Source organism: Lissotriton helveticus (assembly GCF_964261635.1).
Source record: "Lissotriton helveticus chromosome 1_1 unlocalized genomic scaffold, aLisHel1.1 SUPER_1_unloc_86, whole genome shotgun sequence".
In the NCBI taxonomy this organism is placed as follows: Eukaryota; Metazoa; Chordata; class Amphibia; order Caudata; family Salamandridae; genus Lissotriton; species Lissotriton helveticus.
The window spans coordinates 140917-156224 of NW_027611732.1; positions in this window are offsets into that span (position 1 = coordinate 140917).

Here is a 15308-nt window from a genome sequence, read left to right on the forward strand (position 1 = left end):
TCAGTTACAATAATCTTATTATTAAGGTTTCCTGTTTTCTCTTTATTGCATACATGTTAACAGAATCTGTAAAGGCGATGGTGAGATGGGCCTAGTGTACTGCATAGGAATGCACAGCTTGTCATTCTGTTTCTTCCTATCTGCTCTGCCCATTTCACAGGTGTGATTCAGGTATTCAAATGGCAGGGTGGCATCTAAGGGTTAGAAGACACCTTACATCAGTCTTCTGCACTGACTAGCAGAGCCTGGCAGCGGTCTTATGGCTGGGCTCTGAGTCTTCGTCTGTGTTAGCCTGTCTGCTGGCCTGGCCTCCCATAGACTCCTTCTTGTGTAACTATGCACGGCTTCAAGAGCATTGCACACACACATGCATTCAATAGAAGGTAGTTCTGGGTACCCTGGGGGGTCATGGTGCCCAAGGAATATGTAGTCTTGGGATGTACTGTTTTCTACTCCCAAAATCAAGATACCACACAAAGCTGCTGGCTGCTTCAACCTTAAAAAAATGAATGTTTTGTGCAAGAGGCATTCCAAATGTAGAATTTGCATTCCATACATAGTTCGAACGTTCCAAATTAGAAGCGGTGTTCCAATCTACATTCTAAAGGAATTCTTTCAATTCTAAATTAGAACTCTCATTCCAAACTTAGAACATCCTTTACAAAATAGAACTGTCAATCTTAGAACTCAAATGTTATTTGAGCAAAAAGCCTTGACATTACATCATGCCTTCATTGTGACACCAAAAACACCTTCATTACAAGTTTGTAAATTCGATTTTGCGCAGAAACTGGAGTTTCTGATCTAAGGGGTGTTGCAAAAAGAGTAACAGTACTGCACTTTGTGGGTTTCTCATGGACACATTTGGTCAGGTAAAACCTTATGAAACTTGTCCATGGAAAACAGCTCTGTGCTTGGGAAAAACCCAACAAAATCTGGGCAGAAAGGTGGACATCAGCTATAATTCTCCCGTGCTGAGAGGTAATTGCCTATCAGGTGTTTCCCTTGGCTGGTAGCGGAAAAAAAACTTTATATAATATCAAAGTTATATATATCACATGAAAGCATCAGAGCTGACCTTTCTAACAAGTGTATTCGTATCTTGCGCACTCAAACAGTGTCTCTGATATCCATTCTGAGCTATTTGGAAAATTAGCAAATCTTGTCAAAAAAATGTTTTGGACGATTTTTGCTAATTTTCAGTATCAACCCACCTGACTGTTTTTGGGTCCCTGTGGCCACCAGGACCCTATATTATATCTCAGGTGATATAGCAAGAGTGTCTAGGGCTCATTTCCAGCCTCCAGGTACATGTCTGAGTCCTATTTCAGACATTTTGAGGTGTTTGGTGTCAAATTCATTTTTTCCATTATAGGCCTTAGATATCAGAGTCACATCACATTTCTAGTTCTGGACCCAAGAACACCATAGTATACCTCAGATGACATACCAAGAGTGTCTAAGACCCATTTCTGGCCTCCAGGGGTGACTTTTTGAAGTTTTTGGGTTTAAGGGGGCAAAGTCACTTTTTCCACCCGAGGTCGTGGAACTCGGAGCTGGGTAAAAGTTTAGCTTGAGTGCCCTCCCCATGGAGGTCAAAAATGTTATTGCATCAAAATCATTTAAAAACTATATAGGTGTAATTGTAGTGCCCTGAATTCTATATGGCTGCATTTGCACCGTTCTAGGTATTTACAAAATGAATTTCTAACACTTTTGAAGTCTCCATGAAGTGAAAAATGACCAAGTCCTAAAACTTCACTGGTGCATCAAAGTGGTCAAAAAAGGTCAACATTGGGTTAAAATTAACAAAACATAGTGCTGCAGTGGTCCAATAGCAGGCTAAAGACATAACGAATGACACAGAATGAACAGTTTTACTAAACACTTTGAAAATTCGATTTTCAATTTCAGGGGGACAAGGTCATGGAAGTCATGGAACTCCGAGCTGGGTAAAAGTTCAGCTTAAGGGCCCTCCCCATGGAGGTCAAAAATGTTATTACATCAAAATCTTTTAAAAACTATATAGGTATAATTGCAGTGTCCTGAATGCTATGTAACTGCATTTGCACTGTTCTGTGTGCCTCCAAAATGAATTTCTAACACTTTTGAAGTCTCCATGAAGTGAAAAATGACGAAGTACAAAGACATCATTGGTGCATGAAAGTGTTTAAAAACGGTCACAAATGCATAAAAATGAAAAAAACAAAGTGCTACACTGGCCCAATAGCAAGCTAAACACACAATGAATGACCCAGAATGAATATATTTACAAATTACTTGGAAAATGCTATTTTAAATTTCAGGGGGACGAGGTCACAGAAGTCATGGAACTCCGAGCGGGGTAAAAGTTCAAACTTTCCACCCCTCATGGAGGTCAAAATTTTTAATCCATCAAAATCATTTAAAAACTATATAGGTGTGATTGGAGTGTCCTGATTGCTATATAGGTGCATTTGCACTGTCCTGTGTGCCTCCAAAGTGACTTTCTAACACTTTTGAAGTCTCCATGAAGCAAAAAGTGACTAAGTCCAAAGACCATTTGGAGCATCAAAGTGTTCAAAAACGGTCAAAAATGCATAAAAACGAAAAAAAACAAGTGCTACAGTGGCCCAATAGCATGCTAAACACACAATGAATGACACAGAATGAATAGTTGTACACATTACTTTGAAAATGCAATTTTAAATTTCAGGGGGACAAGGTCACGAAAGTCATGGAACTCCGAGCGGTGTAAAAGTTCAACCTTTCCCCCCTTAAGGAGGTCAAAATTTTAATACATCAAAATCATTTAAAAACTATATAGGTGTGATTGCAGTGTCTTGGATACATCCCACATGAATTTTAAACACATTAGGAGCATCTCTGATCAAAATAACCATAAAAATCCCAAAGCTGCATCAGTGCTTCAAAGTGCTCCAAAACGGTCAAAAATGGACGAAAATGAAAAATATTCTCCATATCTGAGTTTTTATAACATTCCTTAGATAATGTATATCTTGAATTAGTTTTAAATCCTTTTATTAAAAAGTTTCTTTTCTATGCTGCACTGGTGCAACGCCTCAAGTCTGAGAAGCTGCACCAGTGCAGCCGAAGCAGCACTGGTGCAGCCGAAGCAGCACTGGTGCAACAAGAGTCAAGCTGGTAGCCTGACCTTTGACCAATCCGAGAAAAAAAAAGGTGTTTTTTTCCCTGGGCCCCTCCCCCAAACGAAAACACATTGACCTGAAGCCTAAGTGTATTCTGAGTCATAAAAAGTTTATTAGATGAAAAAATATTGTACAGGCACTTTTTTGCACAAAAAGTCACTTTTTGGCACTTTTTTGAGAGAAATAAAATAGTTCGCAGATTTTTTTTAAATCGACCGAATTAAACAAAAATGCTCTTGTTGGATGGCTTTGGACATAAGGCCGCATAAACAAAAGGAATTTTTCAAATATCTGTTTTTCTCACTTTTTTATTGCTGTTTGAAATTTCTGACTTGACTTTTTGCATCATTGGTGATGCATGTGTTTAACATTGAGCTTGGGAAAATTGAAAAAAAAATAGACTTTGGGGATTGTTTACTAGGGCAAGTGATACATCAAATTAAGACTCATATTAAACTGAACCTCAAGCTGAAAAAAAAACCAAAATAGCATTTACGATCACTTTTTTATAAGCGACTTTAACAATTGTTTTTTAGCTATATTAAAAAACAAGGTAACGCCGTAAATTTTAGAAAAGAGATTTTTTCAAAGTAAAACATAGGTGTGACCTGCCTTCACATTAGGCTTCATAAACAAAAGAAAAAACATCTCTATGTGTTATATTCACTTTTTAATAACACATTTTCGTTTTAGGCACAAGCAAAAAGCAGCATTGGTGATGCATGTGTTTTTCAATGGGGTTTTTTAAAGTCTACCAAAATACGGTTTACCAATACATTTTCATTATTTTCTCTTTGGTATCTCATTATGCACATGTTAATAAACAGGTTCATGCATTATTAGCTAAATAGCATAAAAACACACTGAATTATTAACAATAATCTTTGAGATTCGGGTGACCAGATGGCCGGAAATCGAAAATCGCCTCGTATGGATTCAACTTCCATTTCGTGCACTTTCTATGTGGGCCACATGCATAAGAATTGGTATAATAATGCATACGAATCTTAGCTAGAATCTGCAATTGAAATTAAGTCTTTAACTTATATGCTTCAAGAATTATAGGGCACATTCTGCTATGTATAATATCCTATCCATTTCAATGGGACGACCAGATGGCCGCTGTAGGAGAGTAGGGTCTGCTATCCTATGGTCACCCCAAATTTTTGCTTTTTGCTTCACTGGTTTTCGACTACTGAGGCTGTGGGCCTGCTGATCAGACCCCCAGCCTGCTGTTCTCTCACTAAATTAATGACACATGTGCTATAGGCACATACCAATTGGAAATGGACTCCTTGTCAGCCCCTGTAGAATGCACTATAGGTGCACAGGGCACAGGAGCCACTAAGGCCTACCAGGGGCTGCAGCATATCTTTTGCCACCCCTGGCTGGTTCTTAAATTGACACAACTGGCTGATCACTCAGCTGGGGTAAGGTGGTGTACACACCCCTTGCTTAGATATAGTATACCTATGTCTAAACCTATATCTGGACACATGTAAACCTGTGAGCCACTCCTATAGACAGGCCTCACCAATCCTGGAGGCTGGGTGCATGGTTTTTATGTGAGATGGAGCTCTAGCATGAGCTGAGCCTGTCTGCAGCCGTCGGGAACAAATCCCTAAGCTGTTTCAGGATAATGCCATACCATATACTATTAAGTGCCTTATAATCCTCGCGGTTATTTAGCAACTCTGGTTTGGCTTTATCAAAACATGTCGTGTAAGGTGTCATACGCTTTGGAATACCATCCCCTCGCCAGTTCTGGCGACGGGGATGGCATTCCACCCCTCTAGAGGGGTAAGACATGTTACTTCACTTTAATGCGGTTGATTTCTCCAAAGGCCTTAAGATCCACAAAATGGATGCCTCTGCCACAGACAAATGTCTGGACCCCTGGAGCTGACCGAAACCCAGTCAAGGGGGTCCTGGACAAAGGGTTTCCTGTCACAGGAGGGTGTCACCGCCCTCCAGACAAGAGATAGTGTATTGTAGCAGGGAGGTTTGAAAGAAACCAGACACTGCCTGGGGCGCACAAGGCTGCCCCTTGCATAATCCGGCCAAACCGGTTCTGGGGCACTCCAGCCCTCGTGCCAGGGCGGCCTGGATCAAAGGAAGGGGGTGTATCCACCCACTTCCTGGGTCCCACCCATAGGAGGGGACCTAGCAGGTAATCACGCCCACCAGATTCGAATAAGAGTGGGAGCAGTGCCAATGCACAGCAGATTTCCTGGAAGAAACATTTGAAATGATATTCTGGACCCTTCGCCCTCCATCTCAACGTGGAAGCCCGAAGAATCTCCCTTGTGGTCAAGGAGTGACCACCCTGCAGCAGCAGGCACCATCCAGCCCTCGACGTCTACTTAGTTGCAGTTCCCGCCGGAACTCGAGTGACTGAGATCGACGAGATTAAGCCTGCCCAGCTTCTAACAGCCCGATCCACAGTCCCTGCAAAGCTGAGACCCGTGGAGGCGACCGGAAGCGTGGGGCACGCCATCTTGAAGTGACCACGAGACACTGACCGTGCAGCCCACGAGTGACCCTCGAAGCTGTGCACCGGGGTTTGAGAAGCCCCCACCCTGAGCTACTCCTGAGCCGAAGTTCAGCCCTCCACACTCGACGAGTGCTGCGTGGGGCCCTTTGGCACGATTTGGCTCAACGCGTTGGCCCGGTCACTTGCCAGCTGGCTTGTGGTCCCTGTGCCGACGAACTACCTAAGAAGACTCGTGAATCTGGTTGCTCCAGATCCACACCAGCTCCCCTGAAAAGGAGCCCCGACTCTGACCTTCCTGGTCCGAGTGAGAAGCAATCTTCCGATCCTGCGTGGATTGCTCTTACCAAGGCTTGTTTGCTCCAAACCTGAAGCCGACTGCACCGACGGTGAGAGCCTGCGTGGGACAGATCGTGACCTGCTCCTGGACGTCGCAGATGCCCCAGAGCCCACGTGACAGCGGAGAGAAGCTCCTCGACGACCACCTGATTGCGCCCGACATTGCCTGGTTCCGTCCTGGTTCCACCCTGGTCACTGCTGAGTGACCCAGACTCTGTCCCCTCTGCTTTCAGGTACTCTACAACTTGAGTCCACCCTTGGACTCCACCGGACACTTCGTCTTCACCCTGCCTGCAGCCCTTTCAGCTCCAAGCACCAAGAGCCTGCGTGTCAAAACCCGACGCCACTTCGACCCTGTGCACCCACTTCCTGTGGGTGAGGTAACTTTGCTCCGCCGGTGTTCCCACACTGGTGCACACCTCTAGGGTCTGTGTGTTAAGTTTTGTTCCTCTAGGTTCAGCGGAAGTGTCCTTAAACTTTAACTCTTTGACTTTTACGCACCATTGGTTAACATTGGTGCATGCGTGCGCTTTCCGCACATCTCCCGAATCCCGAGGGCCATTCCCGACTTCAGCATTGCTTGTCCTGACTGCTCCCAGCGATTCCCTAGGCCCTAGGCCTAACCACTGCTCGAGTGGCCTTTCTTATACCACTTGTTTAGTATATGGTTTGAGTGGCCACCCGCCCTCATCCATAATTGTGCAACTTGTATGTTTAAACAGTGCTTTTGATTTAACGCTTGTGCCCCTTTATTCATAAAGAATACTGGGGATTGTTTTAGTAATAAACACATATATTTTTATAATATATACTTGTGTGGTGTCCTTTCATTTGGTATTACAGGATTGTATGTGGTAAAACAGCTCGCTTAACACGACCTCTTAAGTTAAGCCTTTAGGCTGCTTAGTCCATGCTACCCCTAGGATAGCTTGTCTAATAAGGTTGACTTACAACCAGACACCATAAGGGGATTGTTTGGTCAGGTAGTAGGTGGTTCCAGAATTGGAAACATCCCCTACCAGGCCAACTTCTCACATTGGTGAGCAGCGGTGCGGATTTGAGCTTGCTGTTGTTTTACCATTGCAATCTTTATATCAAATTGAAAGATCACATCAAGTACCTCTAGGTACATATAAAATCAAAAGCTTAGCATATTAAGTTCTACTGAACTTAGTAGTTGTAGGTTGAAGGGAGTAGCACACCCCTGACTACAACTCACTAGCAAGGTCCAGTAGGAAAACACTTAGTGTAGGTAAGTGCACCACTTACACCTCACTAGTAACCATGTCTGACACAGGAAAGGCCTCAGGGTCTAGTCCTGTGACAGTTGACCCTACCCAGGCAACTTTTGGATATGACAAACTAACCCGCAGAGACTTGATTGCCTTGTGCAAAGCAAGAGGGTTAAAAAGGGGCAGAAGCCCCACCTGCCTAATCCTGGTAGAAATCCTAGAACAGGATGACTTAGAGAAGGCAAAAGCAGCTTCCCTAGATACAGGAACTGGAGGGAACCCCCCTGCAGTCGATCCCCTTGAAGAGGAGGATGATGATGACTTGGATGAGGACTCAGATGTTGAGGACTTAGGAGTACAGGATCAGGGTAGCCAGGTTCCAGTTGATAGGCTTAGCCAGGCCAACTTGGACCTACTGGGGAATGGAGAGGGCCAGCACCTCCCCAGAACCCAACATATGATTCCCCCAGGCAACAGAAGAGTGAGATCTCCCTCAGGGGACTCTCATCTTTCTAGTGCCTCCAGAGAATCACAGAGAGGCATGAATGCTTCTCAAAAGTTAGAGCATAGGGCCAGAATGAGGGCTGTCAAACTCCAGATAGAGAGGGAGGAGGTAGCCTTGGCTCAAGCTAGATTTGCCTTGGCAAGAGAGCAGAAATTAAGTGGCTTAGATGTCACTGGTGGCAGCAATTTTCCAAGAGAAAAAGACAGGGCCTATGATAATAGAAACCTGACCAAAATTGTGCCCCCCTTTAAAGAAGGGGATGACATCCACAAATGGATGACTGCTCTTGAGAGAGCCTGCATGGTACAGCAGGTTCCTGAGAATCAGTGGGCTGCAATTTTGTGGTACTCCTTTTCTGAGAAAGGGAGGGACAGGCTCCTCACAGTTAGACCTGAGGATGCCAAAAACTACTCTGTTTTGAAGAGTGCTCTCATTGAAGGGTATGGCCTAACCACTGAGCAATACAGGTTGTTGTTCAGAGACACCCAGAAAGCACAGACTCAAGACTGGACTGATTTTGTGGAGTGTGCCACTAAGGCTTTGGAGGGTTGGTTACAGGGAAGTAAAGTTTCAGACTATACAGGATTGTACAATCTTATGATGAGAGAACAGATCCTTAATAACTGTACAAACCAGCTGTTGCATCAATACCTTATTGACTCTGATCTGACCTCTCCCCAAGAATTGGGAAAGAAGGCAGACAAATGGGTCAGAACAAGGATTAAGCAGAAACCCCAGAACCAAGGTGGTGACCAGAAGAAAACAGACCAGAAGGGTGGTAATCAGAATCAGAAAGATAAAGAAAAAGACCAGAAGTCTTCAGGCCCCCAAACTAATAGTAAGGAGGGTGGTTCCCAAACCGGTAACAAGAAGAAGAAGAACAAAGGTCCAAAGACACCTTGGTGCAATACCTGCAAATCAGTTTCACACTGGGGCAGTGAGTGCACCAAGGCAAATCCAGTTCCCACCACTACAGCTCCTAAAGCAACTGCAACCCCAAGTACAGTAAGCAGTGGTGGAACACAGTCCAAGGGTGTAGCTGGGTTGACCCTGGGTATTGAAGTAGGATCTGGCCTAGTCAGAGTCCCTACACAGGCAGTTCTCCTGTATGATGTGGACATTGAGTTGCCCACTGCAGTAAGCCCCACTAACCTGGGCAAATACAGGCAGACTCCCTTAATAAATGAGAAACTGGCTCAAGCTTACAGGGACACATGTGCTAGTGTCACCATGGTGACCCCTGGCTTTGTGGACCCTGGACAGATTGTACTAGGAGAGAGCTACCTAGTAACCAATGCAAGCAACTCCACTACCTCCCATAGTGTGGCAGTTGTGAACTTCTCCTGGGGAGGGGTTGATGGCCTAAAGAAAGTTGTGGTGAGTGCAGACCTACCAGTAGACTGTCTGTTAGGCAATGACCTTGAAAGCTCAGCATGGTCAGAAGTGGAGTACAGGACTCATGCAGAAATGCTAGGGATTTCAGAGCATGTCCTTGCCATGACAAGGGCTCAGGCTAAGAAGTGCCTTCCTGAACCAGTGGTGGATCTTGAGACAATAGACCAGCCACAACCCAAGAGAAGGAGCAAGAGAGGAAAGGCCTCGCCTTCCACCTTGCCCCAGGTTGAGGATCAGGTTTCAGAGGAAACTGATTCTGCAGTCCAAGAGGAGACTGTCTCTGAGGAGCTTGAACCTGACCAGGTTGAGTTTCTGGGGACAGGGGGACCCTCAAGGGCAGACCTGAGGCAGGCTCAATTAGATTGCCCTTCCCTTGAACCCCTCAGACAGCAGGCTGCTGCTGAGGCTGCTGGGGATGCCCAAGGTACCCATACTGTGTATTGGGATGAGGGACTCCTTTACTCAGAGGCTAGAGCCCCCAAGCCTGGCATGACCAGGAGGTTGGTGATACCTCTGCAGTTTAGGGGATTCCTCCTTACCTTGGCCCATGATATTCCCCTTGCAGGACACTTAGGCCAGAACAAGACGTGGGACAGGCTTGTTCCACACTTTCACTGGCCTCACATGTCAGAGGATGTCAAGGAGTTTTGTCGCTCCTGTGTCACTTGCCAAGCCAGTGGTAAGTCAGGTGGCACAACAAAGGCCCCCCTAATACCACTACCTGTGGTGGGGGTCCCCTTTGAGAGAGTTGGAATTGATATTGTGGGTCCAATGGACCCCCAAACAGCATCTGGGAACAGATTCATACTGGTGGTAGTGGATCATGCCACCAGGTACCCAGAGGCTATTCCCCTAAGGACCACCACAGCACCTGTGGTGGCAAAAGCCCTCATTGCAGTTTTCTCAAGAGTGGGCTTTCCTAAGGAGGTACTATCAGATAGAGGGACAAATTTTATGTCCAGCTATCTAAAAGCAATGTGGAAGGAATGTGGAGTAAACTATAAGTTTACCACCCCATATCATCCACAATGCAATGGGCTTGTGGAGAGATTTAACAAGACCCTTAAAGGCATGATAAAAGGATTACCAGAGAAGCTCAGGCGGAAATGGGACATTCTTTTACCCTGCCTGCTCTTTGCTTACAGAGAGGTCCCACAGAAGGGGGTTGGCTACAGCCCTTTTGAACTTTTGTTTGGCCACCCTGTGAGAGGTCCATTGTGTTTGGTGAAGGAAGGATGGGAGTTACCTCTCAAAAAGCCCAAACTAGACATAGTGGACTATGTACTTGGTCTCCGCTCCAGGATGGCTGAGTACATGGAAAGAGCATCCAAAAACCTGGAGGCCAGCCAAGAATTGCAGAAAGCTTGGCATGACCAAAAGGCTGTGCTGGTAGAGTTCCAACCAGGACAGAAGGTATGGGTACTGGAGCCAGTGGCTCCAGCAGCACTCCAAGACAAATGGAGTGGACCCTATCCTATTATTGAGAAGAAAGGGGAAGTCACCTACTTGGTAGACTTTGGAACACCCAGGAGCCCTCACAGGGTAATCCATGTGAATCGCTTGAAAGCATTTGTAGACAGGGAGGACATGAGCTTGCTCATGGCCACAGATGGGGAACAGGAGGAAGAGAGTGACCCTCTCCCAGACCTGCTTTCCCAGAACCCTGATGATGGTTCAGTTGATGGAGTAGCCTTGGCAGGCAGCCTCACTGACCAGCAACAGAGGGACTGCAGACAAGTTTTGCAGGCTCACAGGCAAATGTTTTCACTCACACCCAGCCAAACTGACTGGTGTACCCATGTTGTGGACACTGGTGACAGTCTGCCTGTCAAGAATAAGATCTACAGGCAACCTGATCATGTCAGGGATTGCATCAAGGCTGAGGTGCAAAAGATGTTGGAGCTTGGAGTGATTGAGCCATCAGAGAGCCCATGGGCCAGCCCAGTAGTCCTGGTGCCAAAACCTCATACCCAAGATGGTAAGAGAGAAATGAGGTTTTGCGTGGATTACAGGGGTCTCAATGCTGTCACTAGGACAGATGCTCACCCCATTCCAAGAGCAGATGAGCTCATTGACAGATTGGCTTCTGCCAAGTTTCTGAGCACATTTGATCTGACAGCTGGCTACTGGCAAATCAGACTAGCTGAGGAGTCAAAAGCCAAAACAGCATTCTCTACCCCTAGTGGACATTATCAGTTTGTGGTAATGCCCTTTGGTTTGAAGAATGCACCTGCCACTTTCCAAAGGTTGGTGAACCAAGTCCTTACTGGGTTGGATGACTTTTGTGCAGCTTATCTGGATGATATTGCTGTCTTTAGCTCCACCTGGGAGGATCACCTGATCCACCTGAAGAAAGTTTTGGAGGCCCTGCAAAAGGCAGGCCTAACTATCAAGGCCACAAAGTGCCAGATAGGGCAGAGTAAGGTTGTATACCTGGGCCACCTAGTAGGTGGAGGCCAGGTTCAGCCACTGGAAAGCAAAATCCAGGCCATACAGGACTGGGCTCCTCCAGTTACCCAGACACAAGTCAGAGCCTTCTTGGGCCTGACTGGGTATTACAGAAAGTTTGTGAAAAACTATGGGTCTATAGTGACACCATTAAATGACTTGACATCCAAGAAGATGCCAAAAAAGGTTCAGTGGACAGTTAGCTGTCAGAAGGCATTTGAAGACCTGAAAAAGGCCATGTGCTCTGCACCTATCCTAAAGAGTCCTGACTACTCCAAACAGTTCATTGTTCAGACAGATGCTTCTGAGTTGGGGGTGGGAGCTGTACTCTCACAACTTAATCAAGATGGTCAAGACCAGCCAATTGCTTTCATTAGCAGGAGGCTAACCCCAAGAGAAAAACGTTGGTCAGCCATTGAGAGGGAGGCCTTTGCTGTGGTTTGGGCATTAAAGAAGTTGAGGTCCTACTTGTTTGGAACTCACTTCCTGGTGCAAACAGACCATAAGCCCCTCTTATGGCTTAATCAGATGAAGGGTGAAAATCCCAAACTGCTCAGGTGGTCCATTTCCCTACAGGGGATGGACTTTACAGTGGAGCACCGCCCAGGGACTGACCATGGTAATGCAGATGGTCTCTCCAGGTACTTCCACTTAGAACATGAAGACTTATCTGGTCAAGGTTAGTTTAATGTCCCTGCGTTTGGGGGGGGGGTTGTGTAGGAGAGTAGGGTCTGCTATCCTATGGTCACCCCAAATTTTTGCTTTTTGCTTCACTGGTTTTCGACTACTGAGGCTGTGGGCCTGCTGATCAGACCCCCAGCCTGCTGTTCTCTCACTAAATTAATGACACATGTGCTATAGGCACATACCAATTGGAAATGGACTCCTTGTCAGCCCCTGTAGAATGCACTATAGGTGCACAGGGCACAGGAGCCACTAAGGCCTACCAGGGGCTGCAGCATATCTTTTGCCACCCCTGGCTGGTTCTTAAATTGACACAACTGGCTGATCACTCAGCTGGGGTAAGGTGGTGTACACACCCCTTGCTTAGATATAGTATACCTATGTCTAAACCTATATCTGGACACATGTAAACCTGTGAGCCACTCCTATAGACAGGCCTCACCAATCCTGGAGGCTGGGTGCATGGTTTTTATGTGAGATGGAGCTCTAGCATGAGCTGAGCCTGTCTGCAGCCGTCGGGAACAAATCCCTAAGCTGTTTCAGGATAATGCCATACCATATACTATTAAGTGCCTTATAATCCTCGCGGTTATTTAGCAACTCTGGTTTGGCTTTATCAAAACATGTCGTGTAAGGTGTCATACGCTTTGGAATACCATCCCCTCGCCAGTTCTGGCGACGGGGATGGCATTCCACCCCTCTAGAGGGGTAAGACATGTTACTTCACTTTAATGCGGTTGATTTCTCCAAAGGCCTTAAGATCCACAAAATGGATGCCTCTGCCACAGACAAATGTCTGGACCCCTGGAGCTGACCGAAACCCAGTCAAGGGGGTCCTGGACAAAGGGTTTCCTGTCACAGGAGGGTGTCACCGCCCTCCAGACAAGAGATAGTGTATTGTAGCAGGGAGGTTTGAAAGAAACCAGACACTGCCTGGGGCGCACAAGGCTGCCCCTTGCATAATCCGGCCAAACCGGTTCTGGGGCACTCCAGCCCTCGTGCCAGGGCGGCCTGGATCAAAGGAAGGGGGTGTATCCACCCACTTCCTGGGTCCCACCCATAGGAGGGGACCTAGCAGGTAATCACGCCCACCAGATTCGAATAAGAGTGGGAGCAGTGCCAATGCACAGCAGATTTCCTGGAAGAAACATTTGAAACGATATTCTGGACCCTTCGCCCTCCATCTCAACGTGGAAGCCCGAAGAATCTCCCTTGTGGTCAAGGAGTGACCACCCTGCAGCAGCAGGCACCATCCAGCCCTCGACGTCTACTTAGTTGCAGTTCCCGCCGGAACTCGAGCGACTGAGATCGACGAGATTAAGCCTGCCCAGCTTCTAACAGCCCGATCCACAGTCCCTGCAAAGCTGAGACCCGTGGAGGCGACCGGAAGCGTGGGGCACGCCATCTTGAAGTGACCACGAGACGCTGACCGTGCAGCCCACGAGTGACCCTCGAAGCTGTGCACCGGGGTTTGAGAAGCCCCCACCCTGAGCTACTCCTGAGCCGAAGTTCAGCCCTCCACACTCGACGAGTGCTGCGTGGGGCCCTTTGGCACGATTTGGCTCAACGCGTTGGCCCGGTCACTTGCCAGCTGGCTTGTGGTCCCTGTGCCGACGAACTACCTAAGAAGACTCGTGAATCTGGTTGCTCCAGATCCACACCAGCTCCCCTGAAAAGGAGCCCCGACTCTGACCTTCCTGGTCCGAGTGAGAAGCAATCTTCCGATCCTGCGTGGATTGCTCTTACCAAGGCTTGTTTGCTCCAAACCTGAAGCCGACTGCACCGACGGTGAGAGCCTGCGTGGGACAGATCGTGACCTGCTCCTGGACGTCGCAGATGCCCCAGAGCCCACGTGACAGCGGAGAGAAGCTCCTCGACGACCACCTGATTGCGCCCGACATTGCCTGGTTCCGTCCTGGTTCCACCCTGGTCACTGCTGAGTGACCCAGACTCTGTCCCCTCTGCTTTCAGGTACTCTACAACTTGAGTCCACCCTTGGACTCCACCGGACACTTCGTCTTCACCCTGCCTGCAGCCCTTTCAGCTCCAAGCACCAAGAGCCTGCGTGTCAAAACCCGACGCCACTTCGACCCTGTGCACCCACTTCCTGTGGGTGAGGTAACTTTGCTCCGCCGGTGTTCCCACACTGGTGCACACCTCTAGGGTCTGTGTGTTAAGTTTTGTTCCTCTAGGTTCAGCGGAAGTGTCCTTAAACTTTAACTCTTTGACTTTTACGCACCATTGGTTAACATTGGTGCATGCGTGCGCTTTCCGCACATCTCCCGAATCCCGAGGGCCATTCCCGACTTCAGCATTGCTTGTCCTGACTGCTCCCAGCGATTCCCTAGGCCCTAGGCCTAACCACTGCTCGAGTGGCCTTTCTTATACCACTTGTTTAGTATATGGTTTGAGTGGCCACCCGCCCTCATCCATAATTGTGCAACTTGTATGTTTAAACAGTGCTTTTGATTTAACGCTTGTGCCCCTTTATTCATAAAGAATACTGGGGATTGTTTTAGTAATAAACACATATATTTTTATAATATATACTTGTGTGGTGTCCTTTCATTTGGTATTACAGGATTGTATGTGGTAAAACAGCTCGCTTAACACGACCTCTTAAGTTAAGCCTTTAGGCTGCTTAGTCCATGCTACCCCTAGGATAGCTTGTCTAATAAGGTTGACTTACAACCAGACACCATAAGGGGATTGTTTGGTCAGGTAGTAGGTGGTTCCAGAATTGGAAACATCCCCTACCAGGCCAACTTCTCACAGCCGCAAATTGAAAATCGCGTCGTATGGAAAGAAAATTTTGCTTGAAACAACCTGGAAAGAAAGGAATGGGAAACGAAATCAGTAAGCCACTGATGAACACAAACTTTTAATTAACATAACAAGCAAGGAACAATAACGCTAGAAACAAGAACGGTAAACTGTAGAAAATGAAAGTCAACAGAACATTCCTCCCCCCCCCCACCCCCCCCCCCCACATTCTGGAACCTTCCAAAGTAGGGCAGGGTTACGGCTACGCCCAACTGGCGGCAACCCATATAAGGCGGGCCCTG